The 18,813-nt window shown below is 43.2% G+C and overlaps 1 protein-coding gene across 17 annotated transcripts in view; it reads right to left on the reverse strand.

The window, feature by feature from the left end:
* MAGI1 (membrane associated guanylate kinase, WW and PDZ domain containing 1) overlaps window positions 1-18,813 on the reverse strand; it is a 574,222-nt gene that overhangs the window by 146,748 nt on the left and 408,661 nt on the right. The window contains exon 1 of one of the 17 annotated variants that reach the window (XM_072941635.1): window positions 12,536-12,668. The exons of the other annotated variants lie outside the window; for them this stretch is intronic. The gene's annotated coding sequence lies outside the window, so the exon portion shown is untranslated. Of the gene's footprint in view, window positions 1-12,535; window positions 12,669-18,813 lie in introns of those variants that run through there. 17 annotated transcript variants of the gene reach the window in all.

The raw sequence follows: 18,813 nt of genomic DNA on the forward strand, positions 1-18,813 counted from the left end.
CCATCCCACCTACTATATCCATCCAATCTCAAATTTCCCACTACTAAGATTGTGTGCATAAATTCTAGACTTTAGAATGGTCCTGTTTTCAGATTATGTTAAGACATAGTGCACATTATAAAAGCACAATGTAATAGGAGATAATATTTTAGAGTTAAAAGGGACTGTTAGGAGTATTGGATTTGGACTCCCAATTTGCAGATACTAACTATTATATATAAAATAAACAACAAGTTTCTACTGTATAGCACAGGGAACTACATTCAATATTTTGAAGTCACCTATAATGAAAAAGAATATGAAAAGGAATACATGTATGTACATTTATGACTGAAACTCAGTGCTGTACATCAGATATTGACAAGTCAATTTTTTATACTACAATAAAATATATGTTGCTACCCCTAAAATAAAATAATTTAATAAATAAGACAAAAAGAGTATCTTTTTGGAAAGATTTGGAAAGAGAAAGACCAGAGTCTGAAACTGGCCCAAGCCATGTGACATGGGGTGAGTACCTCAAAAACCATTCCAAGTCTCAGTTCCACAAGAATTCAGGTGACAAACAAATGAGATCAGGGAATGAGACCAAAGTGCCTGGCATCACATTCCTTGTGCTGTCGGTGAGAATGATGACAGTTACAGCAAGAATGAGCCAGAATCTGAACCCAGGTCTGATTGCCTCCCAAACTTAACCTCATTTCACCATTCCTTGTACAGTTTTCTCATCGCTGGTCTAGAGCATCCAGAGGAGCCTTCAGCTCTGATTTTTAGGGTGCAGAAGATGCAAAGCCTCTGGGGGGGGTGAGTCCGTCCAACCCCATCACCATGGCAGGTAATTCGTGCAGTAGGAAGAACAGAGATTGAAGAGGAAACGCCAGCTCTCCACATGGGGGACATGGCACCATATGGCCCTGCAATTAGGGAGGAAGAAGACTGCCAAGGGCAAAAATAGCCCTGGCAAAATCTAGCACGGCTGGTAGGAGATGTCAGCCCAGGTCAGCTCCTTCTCGGGGATGTTCCTGTTCCCCAAGAGATTTTACTGTCACTCCTGACCATGAATTTGAAAAGGATCTGAAAGATGAAAAGGAAGTCTGATGATAGCGGGTTATTTCTAAGGCCAGCTCATTAAAACAATTTTCCCCTTTCCTAAAAGCCTGGTGCATGAACAACCCTTCAAAGGGAAGAGCTACTTCGAGAGACCATTGCTAACTTTGAGGAAGCTTAACAACCTCAGTCTCCTCGCCTATAAAAGGCAGGTGCATAAGATGAGATGGCTCATCTTCTGCAGCTCTGACATAAGCTTCTGAACGCAGTCCAAGCGCCGGAGATGGCAGAGGGGAGAAAGGAAGCTGCAGAGATTGATCCCACCTGTTCCTAGGAGCGAAGTTTTATGTCCCAAGGAAAAGGGCAGGGAAACTTGCAACAGGATCCAGAAGAATGTGTGAAGGTCTCAAGTGTATATCTGTGAATATTCAGGTATGTTTCACACCAGAAAAACAACAAACACGGTCATCTTTTAAACCCAAAAAGTAGCCCAAGTGTTCAGTTTCTTTCTCTTCTAATGGAATGAAATGATCAATGACATGCAAATACCATCATTCATTCATTCAGCTGAAAGCTCTTTTATGCATTTGGCTTTGAGGGATGATTAAAAAAAAAACCAGATGAGGGCTGGATTTGGCAACGTGAAAATTAGTATTTCTTAAAATAGAGATCAATGAGGTAATCCCTTTCTTAATTACAACACCTCAATATTTTTCTCGTGACAGCTTATAGTCAAAATCACCCTTGATTGCTGCTTCTTTGGTTAAATAGCAGCTGAGGAAACTGGCTTGGATTCAAGGACCATGTTTAATTAAAACACACACACACACACACACACACACACACACACAAAAGTACTCAATTCACACCCACTTGGTGAGATGCTCACACCATAAGGGGCACATGAAAACTGAAAACAAACGAAAAAGGCTGGTTCATGCCTCCATTTCTGCTCACTCTGGGGCTGTTACCCACAGTGTTGAAAGGCAGCTGGCATAAACTGGATTATTTAGATGTTTTCCCTTATAGACTGTTGAGTTCATTTTTTATATAGATTAACAATTCACTATTTATTATTATTATTTCTGTTCTCATCTTATCTCTCCTAACAAGCTCTAAGTTCTTTGAAGGTAGAGTCCATCTTTGTATAACTCCTAGCATTTTGTTAAGTTTCTAGCTTCTAGTACCTCCTACATAGGAGGTTCTCAGGAGCCCTATACCAGATAATATGAAAGGGGAAAAAAAGTGATCTGCTAATGAAATACAATTTTTTAAAGAAAGCTGTGAAAATGTGGCTACAGCCTACACTTCCTAGGGATTTCTGCCTGGCCCCCTTACAACAGTTATGAAGGTAAAACACATCCAAACGGATTCCAGGGTCTGTTCAAAGGAGATACTCCTTTTAACCGAGTGGAGTAGAATTTGTATTGGAAATGTTCTGTTTTGGTCTATCTAGTCATCATTCTCCTCTCTATGCAACCAGCTTCAAGCTCAAGAGGTCAGCGAGTAACCCCGACCTAGCTCTCAGCATGGTCTATTCTCTGGCCAACGTGTTCAGCTATGGTCATATGACCCAAGCTAATCCAACTGGATTCAATCTCGGGACTCTGATTGTAGCCAATAAGAAAAAGAAACTCGCTTTCAGGGAGGTTGCTAAACTGCAAGGATGGGAGTCTACAGTTACAAGGAACAATCCCATTCCCACCAGAAATGAGCCTGTGAATTCAGAGGAGGAGAGAGCTGAGACACGGGCAGATTCATGACAACAACCTTTGGATGCCTGGACCCAGCCATGCCTGAAGGGAAATCTACTTTTAGACCTCTTCATTAAATAATCCAATAAATTATCCTTTCTGTTTAAGTCAGCATGAGCTTAGATTCTGGCTAAGGTAATGGAAAAGAGTTCTAAGTGAAACACGGATGCTACTGAGAATAAGTACAGGTTTGCAACACTCAGATTCCTCACTATACTTCCCAACTGACTCTAACCTCAGCTGCCATCAACCACCACACATTCCATGCATTTAAATATTAAATGCACTCCACTATCTATTGTGCATGAAAAGACCATGCACATTCATGCCAACATGCCTTAGCTCATGATATTCCTCTCCTCATGAGATACTTCTTCCTGTCTCTGCCTGACAAACTCCTACTAATACTACAAAGCCCATTTTCCTGTGATAACCATATCCAATACTCACAAGCAGAAACGATCACTTCCTTCTCTGTGCTCCCTTAGCCATTTTCCCTATTATATTGCATCTTATAGCACCTGCCACATTGGACTATTGTTTATTGTTCCTTTGTCTCTCCGCCTGCTCAACAGTCCATATTCAAGAATGTTAACTTATTCACTTTTGTCTCCTCATAGTTTAATGTTCAATGATCAACTGTGAGAAGAAGAAAGGAATGAAAGGGGGACAGAGAAAAGGGATGTTTTCTGAAAAAGAGTCTCTAGGGCCTGAATACACCTTATAAGTAAAAATCTGAAAATCAGTATTAGATTCAAATATTTCCAAAATAACTTTCCCACCTTTTTACTAAGACTGAAGAATCACTAGAGACAATCACTGTTAAACTAACAGTCAAATTAGGATTCCACGTTCTCCTCCAAAACTCTTGAAAAGCACACATTTAAAGAGGAGAGAATGAAGTTAATGAGGTTAAATGTAATCACAAGCGTTTATCTGCCTCTGTCTTTTTCCCTAACGTAGGTTGGAGCGTAAGGATGAAACCAGAGGGCAGAATTAGAATTCAGGAAAGGAACAGCCTCAAGACCTCCACATTCTCAATATAGTCAACAAAATGCCCCAGCTAAGAACTATCCCTTAACTGGGACAGACTCAATGGGAAATTGCTTGGCGAGACTGAAAAGTACACACCACACTTTTAGTGCAGTGGTAAAACACCCACCTCTCTCCCTCTCTCATCTGGGAACGTACTGTCTCGTGTCAAGCATTTTTTGAAAGAAATACGCATATTCTGAAATCCCCTATAGGTAGATTCACCCCAGGTTAGGCTGGGTTTAACTGTAATATTACCAAAGCTCTTTGAAATCTGGGAAGTAAAACATTAGGGCTATCAAAAGAAGTATGTAATGGAGCTGAAAAATTAACTACAGCCTCAATGTAATTCTCTTCAATTGGCAACAGGCACTAGACACTGCACCATCATCCAACTCTCAAAGAGCAAGATTCGTGTCAGAACCGGACAGATGGGCAGGGCAGCAGCCAGACCCAGGGCAGCTACTTTCTCTCCACCTGGCCCTCAATCTTTTTCTTTTGTGAAACAACACACACACACACACACCAGCTACCATCAAGCAGCGAAGTCTCTTCCTCACACCGTGGCCAAGGGCCCATCTGAAATGGAGATCCCCGTTCTCCAGCGAACAAAACAACAACAGAAAGATGCCTGTGTCCTTTTAACCTGTACCCGCATTTGTGATCGCGGGCCAAAGCATATGTGCTCAATAAAGGGGGTGTAAGGAAACACATGTTAAATAACTCACTGCAGCACAACTCGGATCAAAAGCAGAGCGAGACTTTCCGTGCGGTTTCTAGACACAAAGAGAGCTGGCCTGCTCGGAGCTTTAGCAGTCGGTGTACAACCAGTTAGCATATGAAGAGAGGCCCGTGCCTGCACCCACTTTCTGGAAACAAAAGCAGTCTGTCATCAACATAAATAGTTTACATACCAATGGTCTCTAATTAACCTTTCACCAGTGGTTTTGACCACACGTGCCTTTTCCTTCTGAGCCTCAGGAACCTGGGGAAGGACTAGCTCTAGACTCGCAGTCTTGGGTTTTAAGGGGCTGTGAAGTCCGGACCTGAGGATCGGGCTGTGCTGTTAGGAGCTGTGTGAGCTCAGGCCGGGAACTTAACCTCTCTCGCTCCCCACACTCTTACTTCCATAGAAAAGGCATAATAGGTCTCTCATAAGAGCAGTGGGAATATTACATTAAACAACATATGGAAAGTGCCTGTCAGCAAGATGGGCTCAAAGGGAGAGTCACAAACCACACACAATGACAACGGGTAGTTACTTGTTTAGCACCATCTAAGCGATGACGCATATTCTAGATCAACTATCACAACCAGCAAACAGGAGGGAGACTTCTTAATTGATATTGGCCTCCCTGGACCACCAACCCCTTTATAGCAGGCCCTCCTTATCCAAGGAGGACATATTTCAACAGCCCCAGGGGATGCCTAACACGGAAGCAGATGGTACAGATCCCTATCATACCATCCTTTTTCTTATCATCCATACTTATGATAAAGTTTAACTTATAAAGTAGACATAGTAAGACACTAACAACAATAACTAGTAAGAAAGTAGGACAATTATAACAAAATACGGTACTAAGAATTATGTGAATGTGGTCTCTCTCAATATCTCACTGCACAAATTTAAGACCTTTTCCATCTTAACTAAGCACTTATGCACTGCGGCCATCACTTTTCCAGTAGGGGATGTGGCAGCAAAACCAGCATGAATTTTTTCTTCCTTCTTCACAATTTCGGAGAGAGATTTGTTCTTACCGTAGATCTTAGCAAACTCAGCATATGATTTTTTTTTCATTTCCTTACTAAGTTGAGAGCCTTCACCTTTTCCCTCCAAGGAAGCACTTTACAGCTTCTCTTGGGCATCTGAACTGCCAGCATCACTACACTTGTGCTTTGGGGCATTATGTAAAATAAACATTACTTGAACACGGCCACTGCGGTACCTCCACAGTCCATCTGATAATTGAAGACAGCTCCTAAGTGACCAACCGGCAGGATGCCCTGGACAAAGGGATGACTCACGTCCAGGTGGGACAGAGCAGGATGGCATGATATTTCATTGCACAACTCAGCATGGTACACAACTGAAAACTTATGAGTTGCTTACTTCTGGGATTTTCCACTTAATATTTCTGGACCTTGGCTGACCCCAGGTAACTGAAACCAAGGAAAGCAAACCTGTGGATAAGGGAAGGATGCCTGTCTGCTCACCCTGCTCTATTATTCACATCACTCCCTGGTATTCTGCATTTATTCGGGATTTACTGTCTGTATCCACACTCCATGATGTAAGGTTGGCTGAGGTCACTGTGCCCAGCCCCAGTGCCCCCAAGAGTGCCCAGCCAAAGAAGAGGCCCTTGATAAATATTCACAGGATGTTAGAATGAATAGAAGTCTAAAAATGTAGGAATTCGATATTTTATGTATTTGTTTTGGGGAGAGGGCTGAATTTTGATTAAAAGGCTTTTTAATATGGCAGGCTGGTTTAAGTCTGAAACAGGGTTATCACCTACTTCGGCAACAAATATTTACTGGACAGCACATGTCACAATACTGACTGCTCGGCGCTAAATGATGAATCAGATTCTGCCATTAAAGAGGTTTTAGAAGAACACGGTTCCTATGTCCTGGGGTGCATCAATGCACAGTAATTCCTCCTTCACTGGGAACTGCCCCTCTCCCGTCTCCCTACACAATGGGAGAGGTGAGAGCAAATGCAGCCGTGTTGATAAAATGTAACCCGCAGTCTGCCCTGCGAGGGACGGAGGAAGCAGATGCGCAGAGCAGCAGCCAGGCTAAAAGAGGACTTCCAGGCTCCCTCCTGTGCTGTGAGCCCGGATTCCCAACTGTTACCAAAGCTCTGGGTGGTGCAAGAACCCACAATGTGCTGGGGTGGGGGGAGGTGGTCGGGGGAGGTGATGGGCATCATTAGGCAACAGATATGAAGAACTTTGTTAAAGTATATATTTTGCTAGGGAAAACTAACCTAGAGAAATAAAAGGAAATCTGAACATACACTAAAACATGAAGCTGTCTCTCACAGCTAGTTAAAAAGGAAAAACTGATGACTTCATATAGGATAATTAGTGAGCAACTGTCCAGTGTCATATGATAAGGTATTATTTAATAGTAAAAAAATATGTATATTTGGGGAAAAATCAGATTTATATAAGTAAATACTCAAGATATCATGTTAATGAAAAAAACTACATATACAGGATAATCTCAATCATCCAAGTTGTGTGTGCACATAAATGTATATGCATATATACAGACACATATACATGTATATGCCCATATACATTCACGTGCACACGTAACATACATATACATTGATGCGCACACATAATGTACGATACATACATGTGCATACGTGACAGACTATGTATATATATGGAGAGAGAGATGCAGAAGTCAATGTAGATACCACAAAGGAAATACAGCGGAATGTTCACAATGATTATTCCTGGATTATAAAATGAGTAAGAGCCTTTTGTTCTTGACTTTTGTTCTTGGTACTTTTCAGATTCTCTATCATGAGTAATTACTATTTTACAGACAAAATGCTGTACTTGAAAATATTACTCAAACACTTCTGAAAAGTTCTCCTGTTTGTGAACAACTAAATAGCAAATGGTTTAAAGATCACCAGGAACATACTTGTAGTTGAGCCAGTTGGCTTATTACTCATTACAACAGGGAGAGGGCACGCTATGGAGACTGGCGAGCGGTGGGGATGGGGGTGGTGGTTCAAGAGGGTACTGCAAAGGGCTTTGGTTACGTGTCACCTGGGCGCTGGGTGACTTCGAGTGATTTGAGGGAGGGGTCAAGGAAGCAAGGCCTCCTTCCGGACTGGATGCTATTAAGAAGTGGAGGTACACGCCAGAAATTGTCATATCGTAACTGACTAAAGTTCAATAAAAACATAAAAATAAAATAAAATTAATGGAAGGAAAAAAATGGAGGTAATTGTCTGCTTGCATACTCTAATAAATCCTCTCTAGAAAGCAGGAGGAACAAATCACTGCCACATCTGCAACAGTGAAAAGCAAGAAGCCGCGGTGAGCCATCTTAGTCAGGAGGGGAGGATGAATGGTCATTTTCGTAGTCGGGACAGTTTTTAAGTTGTGGCCTGTGTTAAGAGATGATTCTGAGTGGTCTTGTCCCAATCTACCACAAAGGTCTCACTGATAGTAGCAGGCCAGCTCCGGAATGTCAAGGAATATATATGCTGTGAAACATAGTGAGGAAAAAGCACTGTGATGAGTTACCTCTGACAACAAGCACAATGCAAACTTGATGGGGTTACTGTGTAAATTAAGTAATGTGTGTGAGTGTGACTTAAAAAGTTATCAGCTGCCACACATGTATTAATATGTTGCTAACGTCTTGACCATCACTGTCATCTGTATCCATCTCTTCCAAGACTTAAGAATCAGTATTCCTTGGGAGGGCAGCGAAAGAAACTTGTGCATTAGTTTCAGTCTACCAAGATGGTTAAGGATGCTAGAAATTAAGGCCCAAATCTTTGAAATGGACACATGCTAAATGCTCAGACACAAGTTTTAAAATATGTATTTCTTCCTAACTCTCGCATGTGTCTCTCCTTAAAAATTCCTAAGAAAGAAGAAAGTGTAACTCTTATCCCAGAATACAGTAACTTAAAGGAAACTTAAGAATTAAAGGAAGAAGTACACAAAGGTGAGACAGCATCACATGGGCAACCAACTTGCAATGGTTCAGCCCAAAGAAAAGTAAACACTAAGAGAAAGTAAGTGCCATGTACTATTAACACCTGGAGTAGAAACGATATTAAAGAGATAAAGAACTTGTGGGGAGGGTATGGCTCAAGCGGTAGAGCACATGCTTAGCATGCATGAGGTCCTCGGTTCAATCCCCAGTACTTCCATCGAAAAAACAAACAAATAAATAAACCTAGTTACCTACCCCCTGCAAAAAAAAAAAAGTTAAAAAAACAAAAGATAAAGACCCCTCTTGATAGTGTCTTCCTGTATTCTCATGGGTCACCTTGCATTTTGGAGGCCACCTCCCTCAAGGAGCTTTAAGGACGTCAGCATTCTGGAAGTACACGCAAGAAGCTTCTCAAAGACTAGGAAGTAACTGTCATGAAGCAAAAACTGCTTCATTTGTGACTTGCCCTTGTTTCTGTGAAACTGTAAATTCCTAGGGGACTCATAATCTAGCCATCCACTCATTAGAAAATACCTACAGAGTTCACATGAGGGACCACACTCTGCATAAGGTGTGAAGGTCCATGAAGACTGCCCTAATGGGCAACAACAGCATCTCCCTCACGAGCTATCTCACGGGACAATGCACTGCTCATTACACAGGAATTCTATCTGGAATATCGCCCCCCCCTAAAAAAATCCACGCTTATCATCTTATCAAAGGGTTGCAGGAATTTAAGAAGGCAAAGAAATCAAAAAACCTACCATAAAGGGGTAACAGGAAAGGTGAGCCACACAGAGTAAAAATTAAGACCGAAATCAGATCCTCTTACCTTTTTTTGTTTTTAACTAGGACATGTACGTAACGGGGTGGGGTAGCAAAAATTAATTAAACCAACCAGCAAACACAAAAACTCTCTCCCCTGACTCCAGCCCTCCAGTTCCTCCCCAGAGACAACCATTATGTGCTATACGTATGCACCCAAACACGTATTTATTCATTTAAAAATATACATGGCAATGAACTATAAACACCGTTCAATACCTTGCTTTGTCCCACCGAACAATCTTCGTTCCGTCATTCAATGATTTACTAAGCAACTATTACGCAGCATGTATTGTCTGGAAGGTGCTAGAGAGCTATCAAAATTGATTAAATTCTTGAACTCATGGAGTTGATACTGCGGTGGTCGATGCTCTATCACCATACAAACCACACTTCATTCTTTCAGTGGGGTGAATTCATCTCACTGTGAGAATATGCTACAATCTCTTTAACCCATCCCTTATTGATAGGATTTTAGGGCATTTTCCAATTAATCCATTCTTTTTTTTTTTTATATAAATATTGATCTTACAGCATCCTCTTCATTTATAAAAAAAATATTTGAGTCAAACTCTAAATAGCAGTTTAATACAGTTAACCTATGCCAACGTTCTATTTTGAAAATGTTTCATTCATTGAGTCCTTTTCATTTAACCAACCTCTATAAAAACACATGGGAGAAACTATTCTTTTAGAATTGTTTAAATAAGATTCCAGCCGATTATTTTTAACAGTTTAGCAAATATGTTACAGTTTTTAAGAGCTTACGAAGAAAGCAAATGTCATCGTCAATCCATTTTTTTCCCCCTTGCAACTGTTCGGTGTGGTGCTAATTCTCCCAGCTGGTTTTCAGACAGCTTTAAAACTAACTTTGAAGTTTCCCTAACCCTTAAAAGTCAGAGTGACTGCTTTGCCAAGAGAAACAGAGCTCTTACTGAACAAGGCAGAACTCACTCGGTTCTCATAATTTCAAATGTAGACGTTCTGGGCTCTGTGCGTATGTGTATGTGTATGTGTGCGCGTGCGTGAGCATACACTTGCATACGCACGCACATGCAGGCAACATTTATAGAGGGTCTACGATGCACTGCAGTCCAAGGGGTAATTGCTGAGCCATACTAATCCGGGAATTACAAAATAAAATCAAACCCAGCACAGGAACCTGTACTGATTTATAAAAACAACAAAATCCCAACAGAAACATTTCTTGAGCACTATGTATGCCAGGCCCTGTGTTGTTTTAAGTACCTCTTCTCATTTGGTTATGCAACGATCCACTTTGCAGATGTGAAAACTGAGGTGCAGAAGGGTGTAGTTATCTTGCCAAGTTCATTCAGCCCCTAAGTGATACACAGACAGCTTCTGCTTTAAAATCTGTCACTGGTTAGGACGCTGTGCTCTTCTTACAACTACAAAATACATCTAACAGTAACTGTTTGTAGATTATGTGCTAGGCTTTTAAAATTCATTACCGTAAAACCTATCATGTAGGACGGACAAAGGGTAACTCACGAATTCTATAAATGTTGGGTCCAGGATTCAACCCCAATCTGTCTGACCCTACGGTTGTCTCATTTTATTCACCTCATGGAACCTCCAAATGGTGATGCCATGGAGAGGTTTTACTGCCCACCTTCCGCAAAGAGGCAAAGAGTTAAAGAACACGGCTCTGGACTCATACTGCCTAGATTAAAATCCCAGAACAGTCATGTGGCTGCTGTGGACACTGGACACATTAATCTCTCCATGTTTTTGTTTATCTGTTAACCAGTGATTCTCAGTAGCTGTGTGTGTCAGAGAGAATAAGACATGTAAAGCGGCCAATGCTGAGGCTCTCCGTACAGCTCACTGCAGTGGTTATTCCGCCCATACTCATTCTAATAATAAAGCTACCATCACGTGTGTTCTATTCCACATATAAACCACTACAAGAACACTGAGCACAGCCTGGGGTTAAAACACACCACATGTTAGAGAAAAGGCCGACTCTGAAGCTTTGTTATTAGGAGAAAACTAAGGACAACAGTCCACAGGGGAGGAATTGGAGTCACTGAGCAACTCCCCAACTCCCATCCCAGAGTTCCTCAAGCAAAGGTCTCTACTATTCCCAACATAGCTTAGAAATCACACCGGCGGCTGTGGTGCATCAGCTCCGGGCTGGAGGAAGAAACTCTGCCATTGGCAGACAGGCATGATTGCCAAGAGTTGCATTTCCTCTGAGTGGGCAGGGAAGCCATGGAAACTGGAGCCACCGGCGTCTGGGGGCATCCCAGGTGAAGTGGAGTCCTCCCAGCTTCAGAGCGACCTTTTACCCACAGAGGAAGAATCTCAAGAGCGGAGGAGATGGGCAGTTGACAGACAGCAAGCCAAGGCGGTCCAGGGTGCCTAAGTACCCCTGTTTCTGTGTTGGGGACCTCCAGCAGCTCAGGCTGGGGAGAGAAAGACGGCTCTACAATGGGGCTCCGCACAAAAGGACCTCCTCCTTTTCAGCCTTTCCATTTCCCCCAGCTGAGTCTAGTTTTATGCAAACAGGTCTGGAAAAGCAGCTCAAAATACAGGCTACTGGAGGCGTAGGGAAGGAAGCAGGAGGGTGAGCCAACAGTTCATTAAGTGGTAGCAGGCCAGTGAAGTGGGGACGGCGGGAACCGGAGGCGCTGAGGGAGGCACCTCGGCTTTTACCCTCCTGGAGGCCAAGGAAAGCATCCTCCAGCGGACCCCCCTGCCCTAAGCAGCGCGAGCCTGGAGGAGGCCGGCCGCTCTCTTCCCCTTCCACCTGCCCTCACGCCACATCCAAGGATGTCCCCGCGTGCGGGCTTGCCGCTCAGCTGTGCCCGCGGAGATGCTCGCCCAGAAAACATGGCTGAGCATCCGCGGTGCGCGCGCGGTGCCGGAGCGTTCTGGGGAGGGATGCGGCGGGCGCCCGGCGGCTGGGAGGTCAGAGGTGGGGAACCTGACGCCGGGCTGGAGGCAAGCGCAGCGCGTTCCAGCGTCTCCCTGAAGCGGCTCCTTCATTCCTTCCTTCCTCCCTCCCCCTTTCCTTCTCCTTTCAGTCTTCCTGGCTTCCCCTCTTCCTCATCCCTGCCCAGCCTCCTTCCTGCCTCCCGGACCCCCGCCCCTCCCCTCCTCCTGCTGTCACTTCCAAGCCCAAGGACAAAACCCGCCCGCCTGCGCGCGGTTACCTGCGGGCCCCCGAGCGGCCCCGAGGTCCGCCTCGGTCACTGCCGGAGCCCAGGCGCGCGCTCAGCCGCCGCCCGCCTCATCGCCGCGCATCTGAGCGGCCCCGGAGGCAGCTGCTCCTTTTATGGGGCCCGCAGGCAGAGGCACTGCCCGGGCGTCCCCAGCCCGCTCGCTCCGGCGACAACGGTGTCAATGCGCGCTATTCACACTCGAGGGCGGCTGCTAGGTCCCCCGGGAGTGCCGGCCTCCTGCCCGCCCCCATCGGCGGAGGGGGGATGGGGGAGCCGAGGCGACAAACAGGGCTTTCAGGGTACCCAGCGGGTGAGGGGAGGTCACGTGGTCCTGGCCCATGGTGGCCGAGAACTATGCACCCGCTAAGAGTTGCTACAACCTTGGAAATGGATGTGGAGATGTAGGTGAAACAGGAGAGTCGGATTTGCTTTAAAATACAGCAGGAATGAAGCGAACCTTCCATCATCATCCCCATCATCACCATCATTTTTTAACTTACAACAACAATGATTAAATAGCACCTGCCGGTTTACTAATGACTATTATGGGCCAAAAATATTCTCTACTGCAGCAGACTATTTGGAAAGCACTGTGCTGGTGTTACAGTCCACCACCCCGACACTCTGGTTAGTACAAATCATATCTTCACTCTTCTGGAAACCTATATTGGCCCAATCCACAAAATAGAAGCTAACCACCTTAGCTTAACATTCAAGGTCCCTAAGAAAAATACTATCCTAAAAAAGGGGGGCTTACTCTTGAACACTGGTCCATTTTACCATCATGCAACCCTAAAAAGGGGCAATTACTTGTCTTCCCTCTGTAAGATGAAAAGGATGTGACTCAGAGAGGTTAAGTAACAGCCAAAGGTCACTCAGCCTAGTGCTTGGAGGAATGCCCCAGGTCAGTCCAAGTTCAAACTCCTGGATTTTGGTCTCCCCATGCTCCTGCCTTTATAAACTTTTAAGTCCAAGAGGCATGCCTTTGAGCTTCGGAATATACTTCACCTCTTCTTTGGCAAGAATAAAACCAGAAAAAGCTGAACTCCCTGGGGCCAAGAAAAAAATCCCAGACAGCCTCCCTTTGAACCTGTCACCTCAGCCCAGCTCTTCTTTGTGATTTATATAGAATTTTACTTGTAATTTTGGGCGGAGCGTGGCAATAGTGAGTGGGGCATTCATGGCAAACAATCAGTTTGACTACATTGGGGTTAGCCCACAGTGTGTGCACAGTTACTGCCTGGGACAGCAAAGCATCTCCCAAGTAGAAAGCCAAAAGGCAATTATTTGATACACTCTACATAATGTTAAAATGATGTTCCCATGTGAATTATAGGTGGAGAGCAAAATAAAATCCACACTGAGGGTCTGAAACGGGTCTCCCCTCAAAGATGTGGGAATGCATTAACCGAAAGAGTGAGTAACAACACATTTATTCTCGTGTGTGTGTGCGTGCGTGCATGCATGTGTATGTGTGTGTTTAGCAGCCACAGGGTAAGGATTTGACATGAGTGGTTTCCATAAGCAAAGGTGGGACAATTTCCCTAAGTGGAGCTCATCGGAAGACTAGGTAAGTCTGATTCTGATCAGAGGCAGTAAAGAGATGTGTAAGCTAGTCATTCCAAAAGGCAGGAATTAGAGGTGGTTGAGATCTTCCTGTTGAAGTGAAAGTGATTTTCAGTTTCAAATAATTATATTAGGCCATTCAGTGTGTGGAATGGAGTGGCTGTAGTACATGGCGTTCCTGCTGAGAGGGTTCTCGAACACTGAGTGTTGGGAGGCAGAAAGCCTGTAATTAGAAGCCCTCTCCATGAGGAAGGCTGGAGGAGAGCCTGCCCAGGTAATAAGGCTCTGAATGTGGGCGTGTGTGTATGTGTGCGTGTGTGAGCGCACGCGCACATCCCTGGCCCTATTTCCCAGTATTACCACCTAATTACCATATAATGTCAAGGCTTATAAGCTTCCAGGGATTGTGGAAAGAATTAAAAGCAAATGGGAACAAAAAAGCCACTTGACAGGACTCAAAAAAATGTGATTTAGAGAAAGCAATATTTGAACCCACATCCAAAAGAAGCTTGCGTTTAACATGGGGGTGGAAGGGTGGCTTATCCTTTAAAGCAGCCAGCAAAATTCTTACCCACTCTCAGATTCTGAGCTACACAACTTCTCATTTCATTTGCACTCCTGGTAAACTTTCTTAGAAGCCCTCTCAAAGCTGCCGGTAAATGCCACTGGGAACAAAAAAATAAGGACTTGGTGATGATGTCACCATTCTTTTGTCTGTCTCCACTCATATATATGAAAATGGGCGTCCTTTAAGCCAATCTCGCCTGTCTCGGGCCCTGATCCTCTGAACTGCTTACTTTAGGAAGGCTCTGTGAAAACTGAAATTTGCATTTGCCTGTCGCGGGGGGTTTGGCAAATCCAGCTCAATTCTGTAGCCATTCCTGAACCTACAGTCTATCTCAAGCAGATGCACGTGCTGTGCCTCAGTAAGGATTATCAGATGAATTTTAGGTTTTATGTAATATACTGACTAATTTATGTTTCCTGTTCACAGATGGTAAATGTAAAACTTCTCAGGGGGAGTAAACTACAGCCTCACACAACTTGGGGTTTTTGCTCATCTGTCCAAGGCAACAATACATCTCAGGAAGGTCTGGTCCCCAGCTCAAGCAGAAATGCTATAATTGATATTTACCTGAAAAAGAAAAGGTGACATCCTATATTTCATGCAGTCAAATGATCAACAATCTGTCTCAAACAGTAATACTCAAAATGGATGGAAAAATTAAGTCTGATTTAATCTCCCTCCGCTCTGCATGGTATAACAATATTATGTCATATGTTTGGAGTTTGAGAAGCTGGAGGCAGCTTTTACTCAACTGGCCACCCAGAACTTATTTTCTCTGTGGTAGGTATGAGTCTTGTCCTCCATTTTGGTGGTTGGTGTTTATTTTTTTAAGTGCAAACATCATGGCCCTAACATCAAACAGAAGTAATTAATTCAGTTTGGCTTTGAATTTTTTTCCCTTAAAATGTAGTATCTTTGCCTTTTTATTTATTCAACACATGTTTTTTGAGCACTTACTATGTGTTGTATTGTTTTGGGTACTGGAGGTTTAACAGTGAACTGACAAAAAGCCTTGCCTTCATGTGATTATATACTGGTACCTGACTAGACTCCTAAAACCAATATTACAGACATGTGGGTCCACAATTATTAACCATCATCATGGGGTAATAATGTAACAGGACATTCTAATTAATGAGTAAGCCTAGAAAACTTTTCCTTAGTTTTAGGATGTGCTCTGTATTTTCTCTGTTGACCTTCTGAGTTTTTCCTAATATGAATAAGGCTACAAATTGACCAGCAATGATCACTGTTTAGACCTTGAACTTTGGACTCTACCTGTCTTGGGTGGATATCTTCAGTCCACACTTGGCTCTGTGACCTTGAGCAAGGTACTCAATTCTGCTAGTTTTCAGTTTCCTCATTTGTATTTTTAAATGGGAATAATAAGAATACTTCCCCATAGTCATGTTATAAAATTAAATGAGATAATATAGGCAAATCATTTGGCCTAGATCAATGTTTCTCAACCTTTTTTCCCCCAGTATTGATCCTACCAGTCAGCTTTTTTAGATTTCTTTTCCCATAATCAGTCCCCCTTTCCAAAGACATTTTAATACCACAGATATCCTACATGACTATTTACATATTGTAGGCCTATCTGTACTCACACAGAAAAAGAATAAGATTCTTCTTCTCTCCCTAAAGAACCAACATTCCCCCCTTAGGGCTGGTATTGCTCCCCGCTCAGAAGACAACTTAGTGCCTGGCACATAAACGCCTGCTAAATCTTAGCCAAGAGTAACAGTCATAATAAAAATAAATAAAATAAAGGTAAGAACCTGTGTCCCAGACTGGAGAAGGGCATAAAGTCTGATTTAAAAAAAAGTAGCAAGAAGCCCATTAGCTCTGACACCCAGGAAGCCAAAGTCCAAATCCAACAGCACAAGCAGGCAGCATTTGGAAGTTGGAGTTGGGCCCGAATCAAGACCGTCTTCTTGCTGCTGGGAACAAGGCAAGATGCAGAGCAGCAGGGCGGCTGGACAAGAGGGGATTACAACTCTTAACCAGTCAGCTCGGACACTCATCACTTGCACACGCAAAGAAGAACCAAGACAACAGCAAAGTTCTCCAGGATAGATACATAGCATAGAGGTTTGTTTGTTTTTTTTTTTCTTTCTTGCCTGAAAAGTCCTCTTTCCACTTTTCTGTCCATCCAAGGCTTATCCCTTTATCAAACCCGCGAAAAGCCCCACTTCCTTCATGAAGTCTTTTCCAGCACAGGGTCTTTCCCGCCCTCAACCATCACATAAATCTAAGCTGAAGGACATTCTACAAAATAATTCATCACAGCTTTTGCCCCAAAGTGTTAAGGTTATGAAAGACCAGGAATGGCTGAGGAACTGTCCCAGGATGGAGGGGACGTGACAACTAAACACAAAGTGGGGTCCTAGATGGGGTCCTGAAACAGAAGAAGACTTCATTGGAAAAAAAAATGGTGAAATCCAAATAATTGTTAATTAACAGGATGTTAATTTCCTGGTTTTGATCATTGTACCATGATTACATCAAATGTTAACCGGGGAAGCTAGTTAAACTATATATACGGGATATGGGAACTCTCCATCCTATTTCTGCAACTTTTCTCCAAGCCTAAATTATTTCAAAATAAAAGGTTTTTAAAAGATGGTGATTTGTTCACTCATTCTTGCAGCAAGTTTGTCCAGAGACTTGAGAGTCAGCAATGAACCAAAATCCTGAACATCATGGATATTATTATATTTTAGGGATTTCACGCTCAGAATAACTACGGGGCAGTATCTATGGGCCTGGTTTTGTCTGCTGTTGCCATGCCACGTTCGTGTGCTCTGGTCATGTCCCATGGCGGGAGTGTAAGTTGCTCGTGACAGAGTATGGGTCTTGTCCTCTGCCTCTCCCCAGGGGCCTGGGTGGGAGAGGAGAGAGCTCTTAAATCCATTGTATAGGATGTAACACACACCTAGAACAATGCTTGGTACAGATTAGATCTTTAATAGATGAGAGGAAGTGCCACTTTAAAAAATACGGGGAGGGGGAATAGCTCAGGGGGAGAGTGCACTCTTAGCATGCATGAGGTCCTGGGTTCAATCCCCAGTACTTCCCTTCAATGATAAATAAATAAATAAAGAGGCAAGTGAATAAATAATAAAAATATGAAAGCTTTTGACATAGAGATTGGCACAAAGTAGGTGACTGATTAACAGATTTCTTGCCTAGAATTTAAGAATGATCCTCTGTTGGTCTCCTTAGACTTAAATGCTATGATTTTATGACATGTCATACTTAATTGTTTGACATGTAAGAGTTTATGTGTGTTCGTAATTGTGTGAGAGAGCACTGGTGAATTCATTTTGGAGACAGTGGGAAAGAGGACTAGAGACCTAAATGAATACATCCCAATGGATCCTAACTCTTCAAAAAATAAATTAAACTGGGATTTAAAAGATTTTAACAACTTGCTTTAAAAGACAAGGATGATCGTCAAAAGAGAAGCACCAAGAATCTCCTGTCAGACCTTACACCAGACTTTAGCTCCTTACACATACATTAAAACCAAAAACAAAACCTGTCAGATGGTTCTAAAAATGCAGTGGACTTGTGCGAATCACAGTGGATTACATTTTTCTTGGCAAAGACCTCCCAGCTCATCCCCAAACCTGAACCACCTGACTCATTTACTCACGGCACACAATGATGTCTCTAAGCTCAGGGTCAGTTCTGGCATGTAGTCCATATACCTGGTCCTCTCCCAGGGTTCACTCTGTTAGTGAATGTCACCTCCGTCCACCCCACCGTAGAAGCCAGAACCTCACCAATCATCCTGGATAACCCTTGCAGGTGCGTCCCCAAGTTCTCACAAATTTTCCTCCTAAATCTATTTCATGTCCATCCACTACTATCTCTACTGCCAATGTTCTCATCCACCACGATCTTTAGCCTGGACAATTATAATAGCTTCTAAACTGGCAACCCTACCTATAATCCATCCTGCTTACAGCAGGCAGAGAGATCTTTAAACAAAAGGGAAAAAAATTTTTTTAAGTAAATCTGATTATGTCATTCACCAGCTTAAGGCCTCAAAGAACAAAATCCTTAATTTGACCTAAAAGGCCATGTTTGGTCCAGTCTCTGCCAACGTCTCCAGCATTATTTCTTA

This window comes from Vicugna pacos, chromosome 17, assembly GCF_048564905.1.
Source record: "Vicugna pacos chromosome 17, VicPac4, whole genome shotgun sequence".
Classification (NCBI taxonomy): Eukaryota; Metazoa; Chordata; class Mammalia; order Artiodactyla; family Camelidae; genus Vicugna; species Vicugna pacos.